At 43.1% G+C, this 14,571-nt stretch overlaps 1 protein-coding gene and 1 long non-coding RNA gene across 28 annotated transcripts in view; one reads left to right on the top strand and one right to left on the bottom strand.

Moving 5' to 3' along the window:
- The window catches only part of NRXN3 (neurexin 3), a 1,019,675-nt gene that overhangs the window by 569,300 nt on the left and 435,804 nt on the right, over positions 1 to 14,571 (top strand). The window lies entirely within an intron of this gene.
- LOC308067070 overlaps positions 1 to 14,571 on the bottom strand; it is a 129,525-nt gene that overhangs the window by 92,925 nt on the left and 22,029 nt on the right. Inside the window, exon 2 of the long non-coding RNA XR_013929439.1 lies at positions 1 to 14,571. This exon is cut by the window's left edge and continues 92,925 nt beyond it; it is cut by the window's right edge and continues 12,111 nt beyond it. This is a non-coding gene — a long non-coding RNA (uncharacterized lncRNA).

Genomic DNA, 14,571 nt, shown 5'->3' with positions numbered 1-14,571 from the left:
AAAGCGCACGCTGAGGGTAGGCTGTCCCACAAGCAGCACAGCTACTGCCCGTCCCAGGGTCAGTCTCAGCTGGACCATTTCTGCTCACATATCACTGGGCTGACAGACAGACCTGCTGTAGCTACTGCAGTTGGAACTTCAAAAATTGGAAAGGGAGATGTCACAGTTCTTAAACCATTAGGTTTCCCTTTGCTACCTCGCACATCGGTAGATGTAGGCTGAACAGCGAGAACCTTCTACATATGCTAGTCTGACACTTAAACAGTTTTAATCTCAGCTCAACAGATTTGATTTATAATGGCAAGGTTTTTCTTTAAACTTGCAAGAAGTATCTCCCTGCAGACCTGTTCAATGAACAGCTCTATATCTATATAATCTATATCACAGTAATTTCTTTATTTTTTCTTTTTCTTTTTTTTCTTTTCCTTCTTTCCTTCTTTCCTTCTTTCTTCTTTTTTCCCGTTCATTATTCTAAACAAAGAATTCTCTTCCCATCAAGCCTTGTTTGGTTTTATTCTGTTTGAGGCTCTATATCTATTAGGTTGAGCAGAGCCATAGGGGATGGAAGTGAGGAAGGAGAGCACATATGGTGCATAGAGCTTATATGGGAGAGGATGGCCCAACGGAAAGTATCTTGAATATTTGATTTCATCATCCTCTTGACCATGTTATGAAAATGAGTGTGTCATTAAGCACCATTAAGTGTCATTAAGGTGTCCCAGAAGGGGAAGAATGATACTGGCAGTCACAGTGCCCTGTTTGACACCTAGCCAGGCTGGCTCCAAGCTCCCCGTGATGGGACTGTGTTCCTGATTGTCCCTCATGTGCAAAGTGACTGTGGCAGCACATCCCATGTTCCCGGCAGGCCTGACAGTCTCCAGCTGACCTCCCTGTCAACCTGCTGCGTAAAACCACCCGTTGCCTTCCTTAGAACCAAATCCATCAGTCAAAAATTATCTTAAAAAGCATCTTCATAAAGTTATGGAAAGCCATGACGATAAAACTTTGCTTTTGTTTTGCTTCTACAAGAAACCTACCCACGTTGTATAATCCTTTTAACATTCCTCGGAGCTATTCAGATTGTTTTAGATGCTTAAGCAAAATCTTTTGTTTCTCTAATCATTTTAAGAAAAGTCAAAAAAGAAGACGAACTAACCTATTTTCTATCAGCCTTGCTGCTCAGTACTGGCTTTGATTTTGATAGTAGTTTATCTTTTACTTCACTATCAGGTTAGGAAGTTTCTATTGAAACCACCTGGGAGTACTCACAGAGAACAGTAACTGGCATGGACTGGAGGCTGGCCTCTTTTGGGAACGTCCAAGCCATCTTCCACTAATCCGATTTCTTACCCCTATGGGTAGGAAATTGAGGACAGAATATGTCGTGGTGTGTGAGCCCAGCAGTATCTAATGCTGTTTTGTTGCAGTTACTGTGAAAAATCACATTACATTTCACTAAAATAAGTAACCACTTCATTAGTAAATTTGGAAACTGTGATTCTCATGAGGATTCTTCCATTAGATTTTTTGCACCTAATTGTTCTGAGCTGGGTATTTGAGTCCTGACAAAACTCTGAATTAATGAAAGAGAAGGTTTCTGTGCTTTCATGCAGGATTGGAGTATCTGCGGATGCTGCAGGTCACATCCCAAGTGCAGTGGGAGAGTGGTGGGGGACCATCACAAGGATAGTAGAGCTTTGAAAGCACTGTGGCAGAGTTGTTATGAAAGAAGCTTGTTCTTCATTCTTATTATTTGTGTCTGATGCAATTACCAGGTTACTTCAACTATATATTTGAGTGACTGACCTATGGAAAGATCTGAAAACCATATGTCCCCCCTCTCAGCAACGTTGCAAGTCCTTCAGGTCCCTCCCCCTAATCCCATGACACATAGAGGCACAGATGTCCATACTAAAGGCTATAAATTTTCTTTTGTCTTTCCTTTTAACTGTCTCAAGATTTATTAATTTCTCAGAGGAGGGATAAGTGCCTGTGCCCCTTATTAGCGTCCAGGGTTGTAAAAACTAACTTCTCTGTAACAGACTAAATGGGATCTGAAGGGGTTGGCACACAGCCTCATCTCTTGCTCTCTGTCTGTGTCTTCCACCCTCATTTGCTCTATATATAAAATAAAAATGTCAACTGACTCAGAGGAAAACTGTGATCGGCATTTCTTGTGTCTCTATAAAAGATGCCTTGATTATTCATCAGGGCACACTGAGTGCAGGAAGAGAAGTGATGACATGTCATTCGTGTGTAAGCACCTAGCACGTTCCCTTTGAAGTCAGCATTGAATCAAAGTCCCCATCAGCCCTGGAGCTTACAGTCAGCTCTTAGCTGTAAAAAATATTTTTAAAAAGTAGTGTATATTGATGACAAGAGGGGGAGGGGGTGAGCACTGTATTGGCAAACAAAAGAGAGGACCTGAAGAGCAAGGGTTGGGTAGGGTAGCTAGGCTCACAGGGATGTAGGAAGTTTGTTGCCTTTCATTGTCTTGATTTTGGGTTGATTTCTTCTAACATTAGTTACAGCATTGAATTTTTCATATTTATTATCGCCAGTCCAAAATAAAAATGAAAAGAGGACTCGGAAGGAACAGATTCTGTTACTATAGATGGCTAGAGTGGTACTTATTATATCTAACTCGTTTCTGACTTCTGTCAGCTCAAACAACTTCTTGCCTGTTCTGCACCTTAAAAAATATTAAGTCCCCTATAGCACAGCCACACCCAATGAAACTCATATTGCAAAAGCTTTCCATCAATCAACCTCCCAAATGTCACTGCAAACATCGTGACACTACAGCTCACCCATGGCAGCAGAATAGTGTCATCCACTCACGAAATTATATAGTATAGCACCTCTCCTTCTTCTGGCACAGAAATAGCATAACCAGCCTTTAGATATTGAGGTTGATGCCAACAAATTTTTGGCCATCTCCCTTCATGGTTATCATTATGCTTCACGCTGTAATCAAAGAGAACTTTGCAATGATCCGTTATCAGGTAGTGGAAAGATGTGGGTGGATTTTTAACGTCACAGCTTTGGGAGGAAGATAAAATTACTCACATATGTATACAGCACAGAAAATGGGAAAAGGAAGTGGTGGTGATTGCCAGGAGTGAAGGTGCTGAACCTGCTTTAAAATTACCGAGTTTTCTTGGACGTGACTGTTCTTTCTATTTGAAAACCATCAATTAATTCTCCGGCACAGTATCACTGCTTGAGAGTTTAAAATCTCACTCTTGGATAGAATTTTTTCTGCTTAATACAAAGAGCCATTTGTAAATACTTTTGAAATTTAAGCACTGAGTGTGACTAGCGGTATATGTGGGGTTGTATTATTACTCCTTTTGTGTAGGTATTTGTAAAAACGTTGCTCTATTTGGTAGGTTTCATAGACCTTAATGTAAGCATGTAATCGTGCAGTCATCTATCTTAGAAAGCTATTTATGAACAGTGATTTAGCATTTGCTACTTATCACTCCTCCATTTAAAAAGTTGTATTCCTCTAGTCAGGAACTGGAAACAATACTGAGCTACCACTCGCGCTGGGTGAATAAGGAATAATTGAAGTGAGCAGCTCGCAAGTGTTCTGGAGGCGGAAATGTGCTCAAATGAACTATTTGGCGGATGTTTCTGAATAACAAATCCATTCACAGAAATCTGGTTCAGTCCATGAAGAACAAAAAGGGCCCACAATTGCATGGATTTTTAGTTTTAGTGAATTATTTATCTAGCCGTGATCATTATTATTTAATATTTTATACATCGTACTGATGATAAAAGGCTTAGCAGAAGTGAGTTAGAAACGTCGCCTTCAGCAAAGTGTACGGCCTGTGTCGGTCGTAAGAGTGGGTGATAAGGCAGAGCTGTGCTGTTGTGTTTCCACATGTGCATCAGAACCTTGTGGTCTGTACTAGTGAGGAGCCCTCTGACTGCACCTAGTGTGTATTCCAAGAAAAAAGTTGCACTGTGAAATGGCAATGCAGGTGTTTTAACCATTTACCCCTCCCTCAGAAATGCTGGGGTTTGAAATTTGGTTATGATAAGTACACAGTTGTGTAGATGCTTTTGGCAGCGCTTGCTTTCTGCTTACGCATTGGTAAAGGGAATAGATCCAAAACACCTTCAATCTGAATTTGGTAGCAAGGATTCAGAAGCTTGAGGCATCATCCTTATCACAGATGAACCAGTATCACTCAAAAAACTTGTCATCAAAATCTGCTCCACTGGATTTCCTGTGCTTTCTAGTTTTATCTGTACCATATATATGTAAAGGGTTATGATCATAGTTCTTTGGCACTTCACCAAAAGGAGCAGAAATCACAGAGTTAGTTGCAAAAATGATGTCATCTGTAAGGGTTTTACTAAAGAACTTTTTTCCTACTTTGTCAACCTCCTTAAAGAACATATTTCACTGAATTTGGAAAATTAATCTGTTACTTATCCCAAATATGATGCCTGTTCTATGTGGTTAAATTCCTTTCTTTGTTACGACTTTTGAAAGGTACACTCAAGTGAAAATTAAAGCCCTATGTTTTCATATGACTTCACAAAATTGCTTTTAGTTTGCATCGTGCTTTGGATGTCATACTGCAGCGATGGTAACATTGTGAGCTGAGAACTGAAAGGGGCTGAGGTGGGATGGTTTTCCAAAAGAAAAGCCTATTTTCCAGAGGCTGACATTACACTGAATATGGAGAAAAAACAACTAATCTCTTAGTTTAGAAGAGGACTTGGGCTTGTGAACTTAATGTAAAACCTCAGCAGTTGCCTCAGAGTGCATTTTTAATTTAGAAACATAATGATTGTAATTGTTTCCATCAGTGGAAACGGTGATCAGATTGTGTCACTGGATGAATGATATTCATCAAGAACTCTGGCAAGATTAGACATATATTCTGGGAGATAAGTGGTTGTGGATAAAACCTTGAGGGGTGCCTGTTTCCAGATTAATGGATGAAACCTCGAGGGGTGCCTGTGTCCAAATTCTGTTGTATAATTGTACTGTGATTTGTATCCAGTCTCTGTGATCTGAGAATGGATATTTTCTGTTAGCACCTCGGATTTTTAACTCATGTCGTAGCCAAATTCTTCTTTTCATTACCATGTATGAATTCTAGTGAATTAATGGGAATGATAGAAGAATAATTGGTGGTGTGTAGGGAGGTTTCCACCCCTGAGAAAACGGAAAAAAAAAAAAAAAAAAAGAAAAAAAGAAAAAACAAAAAGAAGAAATTACTTCATGGAACAGAGCTTGGCATTAATGCTTAAACAGATGGCTGTGGTGATAGGACTGCAGGCACCAGCAAGTCAAGGTAGAGCGGACAGAGAATATTTGTTTTGTACTTGTGCATGATAAGTGGGAGCAGTCACATCGCTTGTTCTTTTTATAATATGAGTCATGACAAAATTACTTTAGCTTTCAGGAATTTGAAAGAGAATGAGGGGAAGAAAACACTTGGCATCTGCAATTTAATGCTTTTAACTGGAGAAAGAGAACTAAGCTAATATTCAAGTGTTTCACGTGTTGCAGGCAGGCGCTAATATACCCAGAGGGTAGTTAAAGACTCCTTGGAGAAACCTCACAGCCACCTCATTCTCGCCTCATCACGACAGCCTCCCCACAGTTTAAAAAAAAAAAAGAAAAAAAACCACCCTGAGTTGCCAGTAAGGTGGGAGATCTGTGGATCACTTTTCAGTTCTGCTATTCTCAATAGCTCTCCTACTGTGCCTTCTCTTCAGCTGGGCCCTCAGATGTTTAAGTCATTATCTAATAATTTTCTCTGTGGAGTGATAGCTGAGGTACAATTTCTTTCAGGTCAGAAGAAATTCAGGGGTGGTTCCCAACTGTTGCTAGCCAGCAAAAACAAAAGACCCTTCAATGCAGCATAGTGGTACCGGACTTGTCCTGTTCTTCCCAAACCCAGAGGCTGTCACTGCCTGAGTTGAAGGAGACCCTCTGCTCCATCTTCACAGCCTGAGCGTGTGAGCAGTGCTGCCTGCTGGAACAGCTCTGTTTCCGTCCTGGGGGAGCAGCGAGATAGGCAGGTATATCCAGTTTCCCATAAGTGAGGCAATTACAAATTCGTCGTTTAAAAGAAAAAAAAAAGGGGGGGGGGGGGGATGGGGGGCGGGAGTCAGGGTGGGGGGGGGTGAGAAATGTAGTTGCTGTTTTGCTGAGAGTATTGGGTTACAGAAGTAAGCGATGGGAAAGCCCTGCCACTGCCACGTTCCGTTCAGTTGGTTTGCCTAAGCGCAAAGCAAAACTATTCCCCAGCAGTATAACCTGCAGGGATTTTCTGTTATATATAAAGGTAGCATTTATTATATATTTATTATTGCAGAGCCACTGGGGTTTTCTTGTTGCCATTGCTGCTAATGAAGTGGCACAGCTCTGCCCTGATGCCCGACCTAGGCAGCTCCTTGGGCTCTTGTCCGTTCTCTTGCCAGCAAATCATCACTTTGCTGTCCTGAAGAGGTTGCTCCTGGACTCAGAATCACTGAAGGGAAGAGTTCTATGGATGAGAAGAGACAAAGGATGGAGGAAAATAGTTTATGTGGTGGAAAATACAATGCAAAAGGTGACTGTGGAGAAATCTTATTGGCAACCAATTATTCAGTTTGTTGGCAACCTATTAGTCACTGTTGTGAATACCTGAAATTCCTTTAAATCATGGGGTGCTCGTTCGCCTGCAGGATTGAGTCTGTGGTACTGATATTCATAAACCTTAATTATCAGCAATTCCTAGACACGTTTGGCTGTGAGTCATGGCAAGCAGGGCAGTTCTGAGTTTATCTTAACAAGTTCTGTCTCTGTGCCTGTGTACTGAAAGAGACTCTCCCTGACATGCATAATGACAATTTTTCAATGACACAGTTGATCCAGCTTTAGGACATCTCAGATAAAAACAGAAAAGCTGGGCCACATGGCCCAAATAAATTTATTCTGCTTTCTCAGATTTGTTCAAAGGATTTTCATGGCAGTCTTTGTGCTGGATCGTGGACTGTCTGTTTACGCACCTCTGATTATATGATAGGTCAGGTATATTGAGCCCCAGCTGGCATGACAATGGCGTTAAATGCTCTGCCATATTCTCTGGCTAATTTAACAGAGGTGCAGCTGTGGACCTATGCCCAATCTCTATGAAACTAGCACCGTCAAGCAGCATGGATGTCTGGTATTAATGATTGTGCCCTCCTGTCAGAGGACGTTCAGGGACAGCCAGCAGGATGTGGTTTGAGAGGAGATACAGTCGTCTTCTTTCCAGGATAAGGGTTTACGGATTATTGAATATGCTCAGATCTCTTATGATTTTGTCTGTCTTGCTTTGCCCAGTGTCTCTGCAAGCCTTTGTGTTAGAAACTTTGCCCTCTGGTCCAAACCACTGTCATAAGAGTGCTTCCAGGCATATGAGTAGGCTACATCCAGCTCCTGCAGCCAGGAGCTCAGCTCCTGCAGATTCTCAGAGCCTGCTCTGTGGTCTCAGAACACTCCTATGCAGCATCTTTGCTTTCACGTATCAGAGAGAAAGTGGGATGTGCAGAGGATATGTCTGAGGAAAGCAGAAATGGGAAACTTCCTTTTTTTTGCTGTAGGGGTGCATCAGGTACATTTAGTATGATGTGGCTTAGCTCAAGGCTTCCATGCAATCCTTTTTACACCACAGAAATCAGCTATTCACTTAGTAAATCGGGTTGGTATTCATCTTCAAGAGGCTATTTGTAAAAGGGTAGGTATGAATCTGGACTCAGCAGACAGAAATTCAGCTTTTTTATCAGAAAACGCCTCAGGTGGTGCTGGGAGATGTACTGTTTCATCACAAGCCTTTAGTCTGTCCTAGTGGTCCCTGTTGGACTCAGTTCAGAAATGGAGGTAGGTTGTCTTGTGATGGAGTAAATCTTGAGGAAAGGAGGAGGCCTCATTGTGATCTTTCCCCTCATATATCCATGAGACACAGTGATATGCTGACCTCTGATGGTGTACAGGGATGCATTTGCCCTGTCCTTAATCAGGGAATTTGTCTGGAAGCTTGAGAATCCATTCTCCTGAGTAATTTTCCTCTTTGTTAATGTGAGTTGTTTCATGCTCTACATTATAGCTGTAAAGAAGGGTTTAAAAGCATATGCTGGGCATTGGAATGAAGCTGTTTCTGAGTTGAAATGTGACAAATTTTGAGATTCACAGGTTCTTTTTCTCTGTCCACTGAAGTTCCCATTTTGTTCTCTCTCTCTGGTCTTTGAAGCTTTGTGAGTTCACTCCCACTATTAACCTTTCTCTTAGCATCATTTTCCTGTCTCTGCGCTGCCTCACATCTAACTGATCCTCTGCTCACCCTTTTCAGGACTCATCTTTTTTTCTTGACTCGTACCGTTGCCTATCGCCACGGTATCCCAGCCAGTTCTCTCTTCAAGAACAGAGGGAACAGCTCTGTAAGCGTGCGAAACTCGTAAGGATGACTTTTCTAGAGCTTGCTTCCCCCCACTCTTAAACTGCCAGAGGTTTCATACGTGGTTACACAAGGCAGGGGGAGGTGGTGGGAGGACAAACTCTGAAGGATGAGGGAAGCAGGGGCAGAGGAAAGACTTCCTCCCTCCTCCTCTAGGAAGCTTTCCCCTAGGACTGGAATGACGTACCTCTGCATAACAGACCAGACCAAGAGGGGAGAAATCCCCAGGGAACTGCTGGATTTCCTCTGTCTCTTTTCTCATCCTACAACGCACAAAGCTTTGCTCGAGGCAGGATCTTTGTGGCATTTGCTTGCTTTTCAAAGGTGTAAAAGGAATAGCTTGGGTTTTGAGTTTCATTCCGGCTATAATAGAAGAGCTTTCTGAAGTCAAGTTTTTCCTCCCGTTCTCAAGAATTTGCCCTCCCTTCCCCACTGTGCCCTCAGTCGGTGTGCACAAAGCCTCTGACGCCACGGGGAGGGAGGAGGTGGATCCTGGAGAGGTAATTCTTAGTCTTGTATGTGTATAAAGCTGTTCCCTGAAATCCTGACTGGAGAGTTGGCTACGGGCCCAGCTGGAGATGAGAGCACAGTAAATTCAGTCTGTGAAAAGCCCGCTTACACAGGGGTGCTAGCACAGGTCACTCACAGCCTTTTCTTCCTTTTGCTGCTGTGATGCAAAGGGAACGGGAATAAGTCATCGAGGGCAAACACCCTGGGATGAGCTTGGATCTAAAACTGACCTCTCCTCCTTTGCTTACTTTCTCATCTCTCCTCCTCCCATTTTCTTCTATTATTTAATTCTCTAAACAAACGTCCCCCAGTGTGCACTGTGTAAATATTGTCACTGAATTACTGTCTGTTTTCTTAGCTCATTAGAGAAAGCCATGATAAGCTTTTTAATTACAAAATTACCTTCGCCAAATCAATTTCTTTCATTTAATGAACGGAAGAAAACTGCAAATGGGAGGGGTAACATTCCCTTTCCCCCTGAAGCATAAATTAAACTACCTCCAGCCCCCAAGTTCCTATATAAAATCAAGGTAACCAAGAAATAAATTTTCTAAGATTTTTAAAAATTGTGAGTTGAGAGGTATCTTGAGCCTCCCTTTGTTTTCTGTCTTGTGTAGTTAATCCTTTGGGGGGTTTGGTTTGTACTCCCCTCTTTTTGCATTTTACTCTATGTATTTATTTTATTTTCACCTTAGAGTAACAATCACAAAACCGAACATGCTTGAAAGCAAAACCATTCATGTAGCTTTCATGCCATGCTTCTTGGCAAAACATAGCTTCTGCATGGAAGGACAGCACCAGCAGGAGGAAGTTTCTTCAGCAGTTCCAGAGGAAACTTGGTTGGATGGAAAGACATTGTTAGTGGCTTTACAGGCAGTTCATGTCAAAAGAATTGCAGTTCAGAAAGGAAGGAAGACAGACAAATTGATGGAGTTGCTCAGTGGCCTGATGGATATGTCTTCACACACCCTAGTTTTGCTGTAAGACCTTGAATTGAATAGAGTAAAATGTCAAAGATGGGATAGCCTGAATGATCCTAGGGTGGACTATGATATAGACAGGCAGATTATGGCAGATGTAGGTGTATTGAACATTATATTTCCCTGTTGTGAGCTCTATCCCAGTGCATATGGTTTTCATTTTTGTCAGTGGGATGCAGAATGAATGGAGTGCCTGCATTTTCATGACTGATTCATAGTGTAACAACTCAGATCAAGCCATCGGAGAAGATGGGTTTGTGCTAAGAAGCTTGTTAGGACTGTGACCTGGAGCAAGTAAGGCACGGACAAACTTCCCATTTTGTTGATTTACTTTAGGGGGTGGTCCCTCCAGTAAAGTGGTGGGATAGACAGGTGTGTATAGTAACGTCTCAGACTGCTTGAGTTAAATTTGCCAAAGTTTATCTGTCAGAACTATTTACTTGGGTTTTAGAACTGGGACTGGCAGTAAGAGAAAAGGTTCTCTGCATATTTGTGTAAGATTTCCTACTATTCTTGTTTTGGTATATTGTCAGAGTGGGTGGTGTTATCCCCAGGTTCTGCCCTGAGCCTAAAAACAATTAGATATTCCTGCTAATGTGATCAGAAGTGAAGTAATTCACAAAGCTAACACTTAACTTGTCACCTGTATGCTTCAGTGTCAATGTTCTGCAGAACTGTGTGGGGACAGCCCACACCTCTCATAGCTTGCTTGTTCTTACCTAGCTCTGTGGGCTCTTGTCAGCTCTGCCACTGGGACAGATTTTCTTAACAGTTCTGGTGACTTTAACCTTATTATCTCATCCCTTCTCAGTTTGCCACCCATAGAGAGTTAGGAAATACTTAGTACCACGGCACTGAAAAGAACCAAACTCTGAACAGTACTTTTGATTCCTTAAAAACATCACTTTGAGCTCAGATGAAAACTGCAGCCAATCCTTTTCCAACCAAATCAACACGCCAGTTTCTTGCCACTTTGGCTGTCATTTAGATGAGAGAAAGCATGGGGGCAACCATGGGACTTAAAGGGAGAACGAAGAGGTAAAGCCAAGTATTCAAAGCTTCTGGAAGGGTTTCCCTGTAGAGGAACTCCTTTCACCAGGCCACTGGAATCATGCATGGGCATAGGGAACTGGCTGTGTTTGTTACTGTGCATCACTATGGCTGGGAAAGCTTTGGCAGGAATGTCAGAAAAGATGAGATCGATTCCGTCCTCATCAGCATTGCATTGGGCTTGTTCTTAAGCATAATGAATGCAGTTCTGGAGCATTTGTCTGCCGCTTTCATAATATAAAGTGGGCGTGTATTTGGTGTATTTTATTTATTGTGACATTCAGTTGTCATCATGCTAATTTTGCAACATGGAAGCGCTGCTGTAGAAGTAGCCATGGCTGTGACTGTTCTCAGCTTCTTACTCCTAACTGCAAGGACGGCTCTTTGAAACTATACATAGGATAACTGCAAGCAAAGCAGCTTCTTGGAGGCTGAAGGGCAGCAGTTAGCCATTTGTGCCTTCCACCCTCAGACTGTGCTAAGCATAGCTCTTCTGCTGCTCACAATACAACCAGAGTGTATTGCATTTGCCAAGCGAATCCATGTGCTGCAGACGAACAGGTGTCCCTTATGTCAGATTACAAAGCATCTTAGAGCTGCAAGGCCCACGGCCTCCTGGGGAGCAATAATGAAAGAAAATCTAATCTTCTGTATTTAAGCAGTAATAAGAATCCTCAGTGAAGCAGAACCTTTTTCTGTGCCTTTCTCCTGCTACCTGCTGTTTCGCATAATGATTACACCTACTGAGATGATGCACCCAGGACTTCTTAGTACAGTAGTCTGGCTACTCATGGTGAAGGCAGAGTGGATCCTTGCTTTCAGCCCTTGCTTTGCTCTGCTCCCCAGTAGTCTAGTGATCAGAGGTAGGTGAACAAGGAATTTGAGGGTATTTGTCCTCTGGAACTCAGTTGAAGGCACCTTGGTTTAAAGTTCTGTGGAGTCTTTTAATAACAAAAAATATTTATGAGAAACACATGAAGGTCAACGAACACCCATTACTATGTATTATTACTTTGTACGCACAGGATCCAAACCTATGTTTGGTGTTTCACAAATACCCAGAGGCGGGCAAGTTAATGGGATGCAGCTGGACCCATGTTTCTAGATCAACATTAAAAGTTCTTCCTCCACTTAGTACAGGACTTGCTGAAAAGATACTTCTGGGGTGACCGAGCCTTTCTGATTTTATGTATCTTTCAATGGAGAACCATGCATTCTGGAGAGAAGATCCCTGCCTTGGTGAGATTTTTCTAGGAACCATTTCTATTAAGAGCTGGTTCAAAGGCCTAATACCAAAAAGGTGAATAACTAGTCAGAGCCTGTGGAACCTTAGCAGCAACCCCTCTCTTCCTTTCTAGTCAAGGTAGGGATGAGCTATGAGGACCTGAAGAAGCCCCTTGCCATCACTTAAAAAAAATTTGCCAATAACATGGCAATTTCATTGTGAAAAATTCCCCAAGGATTTTGAATTGTGTGCCTGTGCAACGGACCAAATTAATCCATGACATAGAAGGTTGTGTTGCCATTGAGTTCACGTGAGTTGCTCCCCAGAAGGGAGCAGGGTGAGGGCACGCGCTCGCCCTCCTCTCTCACGCTCCCACTTGCCTGCCTGTGCCTGCTTATGTAACCCTGCAGCTTTCCCTCCCATTATCCTGCCTGCTGATCCGTGCCTGATGGTGGTGTCAGGCCTCCAACACCACCAGCTCTCTGATTGCTGCACTCTCTGCTCTTTAACATGACAATTAAAAATGATTTACAAACGGTCGTTTCGGTTCCAAATGGAGAGCAGCGAGAGGCTGTGATGCTCTCTGCGGTATCGGAGACATCCAGCCACCTCAGCAGCTGCTGCCTCCGCGTTCACCGCTCGTTTTTCCCCAGGGTTTTACGTAGGATGCCTGTTCTCGAAGGGCTGCTTTGTGAGAGCTCTCTGTAGGGCTGGAGGTGCCAATGGAGCAGTCAGCCTTCTGGAGATAGCGGCCTTTTTTCCAGTAAGGAGACATTTGGTAGGTTTATAGGGCTGTTATATGGGTATACCCGTAAGATGGGAGAGCTATGCAGGAGGACAAGTGCTGGCGTGGGGGCTCATTAGTAACTATCAGTCAGGGAAGACTGAATAGTGTTTACGCTTTGTTATTGTCTGCCTTTTCCTCACAAAGAAAGTCCGAGATTGATCCATGAGCATTTTGGAAGGTATTCACGCAACCTAATTTTGAGTAACTGAACTGCAAGGCAGAAGTAAAGGTGCAGTCTGTGAATAGAAACGGCGTCCATCACAGAGTTTTGGAGCACTGGTGTCAGGCACTCATCCTGAATCACACTCTGAAGAGGGCTGCTAGGTCCTGCAAACACAGTATGAAGCCCTGCTTCTCCCCAGTTTGAGATGCTGAGTACCTTTCTCTGCCTAGTGGATCTGTGTTTGGGCTTGGGGGAGGTACTGTTGGTCTTGTGGTTCCCAGACCTGATGATTTGACTCTGTTATCAAATACTTTCAGTTTGTTAGGGTCAATTATGTTTCTGTCTGTGACAGAAGCTCCTAAAGAAGTATGCATGTTCACCCTGAGCCCAGCCCCTAGCTCTGCAGAAACTGAGCTGTGTTATCATACAGGTACGCTCTGCAGGATCTGGTTTGCTCTCACAGGAGGGATTAATGACAGGAAGGATTTTTTGAATCATTAATATTTTTCAGTGAAGATGGAGCACCTGCTGTGACATTTTGTCCACTGACAGTGGTCAAGTGAAGGAAGTGAAGGTGAATACAAAGTGCTAATGATACTTCCTTTCCTATTTCTTTCTCCTCTTACACGTTTTAGTTGTGTCAAAAACTTAGGTCATTTCTTGATTTACCTCAATAGGAAAGAGCCCACCCTGAATCTTGCATCCTCTTTATGTTAAACTCTCCTTGCTTACAATTCACGGTCAGGCATTGACCAGCATCATCTTCCTCTACGTGGTGCTCCGCCAGTTGTCATGACTGTGTGTTTCCTGCTAGGATGGGATTAACGCAGTGTTGTGGGAGTGTGGGCAACCCGGTGTCCCAAAGGGACAGCGCTGTGTAGGGAGTGAGAGGCAGCCACCTAATCAGGGTGGCTGATGTTGGTGTAACGCTAAAGGACCTTCCAGCCTGATGCTAGCATGGGACGGTGTCATGCTGTTTCTCGGAGGTGGATACATGATAACCCAAAGTTAATTGCTGCTACCACGCAGTTCAGTAGAATCTGTTCAGTGTTTTCTTCAGCTGATCGTGGTACCTTCTGCTGTCAATGACAGATTAGCTCCATTACAGAAAGATTTTTCTGCTTTTGAATCCAGAGATGGAGGTCATGATTGCTCTTAGTTCTACCCAGACGGATCATCAGTGGTCATTACTTCAAGGCTTGTTCATACAGAGCACTTGTACGCTACAGGAACTTTCGTTCAGCTACGTACTGCTCCCTGCTGGGCTGGGGAAGAAGGGAAGGAGTGGAAAAGCACATTCAAAAGAGAAATAAAGAAAATAGCATATACATGTGGTCAGGATCTGCATGCTACCCTGGCAGGAAGCAGGTATTCTACTGGTGCAGTGGCTGCACTCTGGCCCT

This window comes from Falco punctatus, assembly GCF_963210335.1.
Source record: "Falco punctatus genome assembly, chromosome: 7".
Taxonomy (NCBI): domain Eukaryota; kingdom Metazoa; phylum Chordata; class Aves; order Falconiformes; family Falconidae; genus Falco; species Falco punctatus.
Note: the sequence above shows the minus strand (reverse complement) of the source record. Positions and strands in the feature narration are given on the sequence as shown.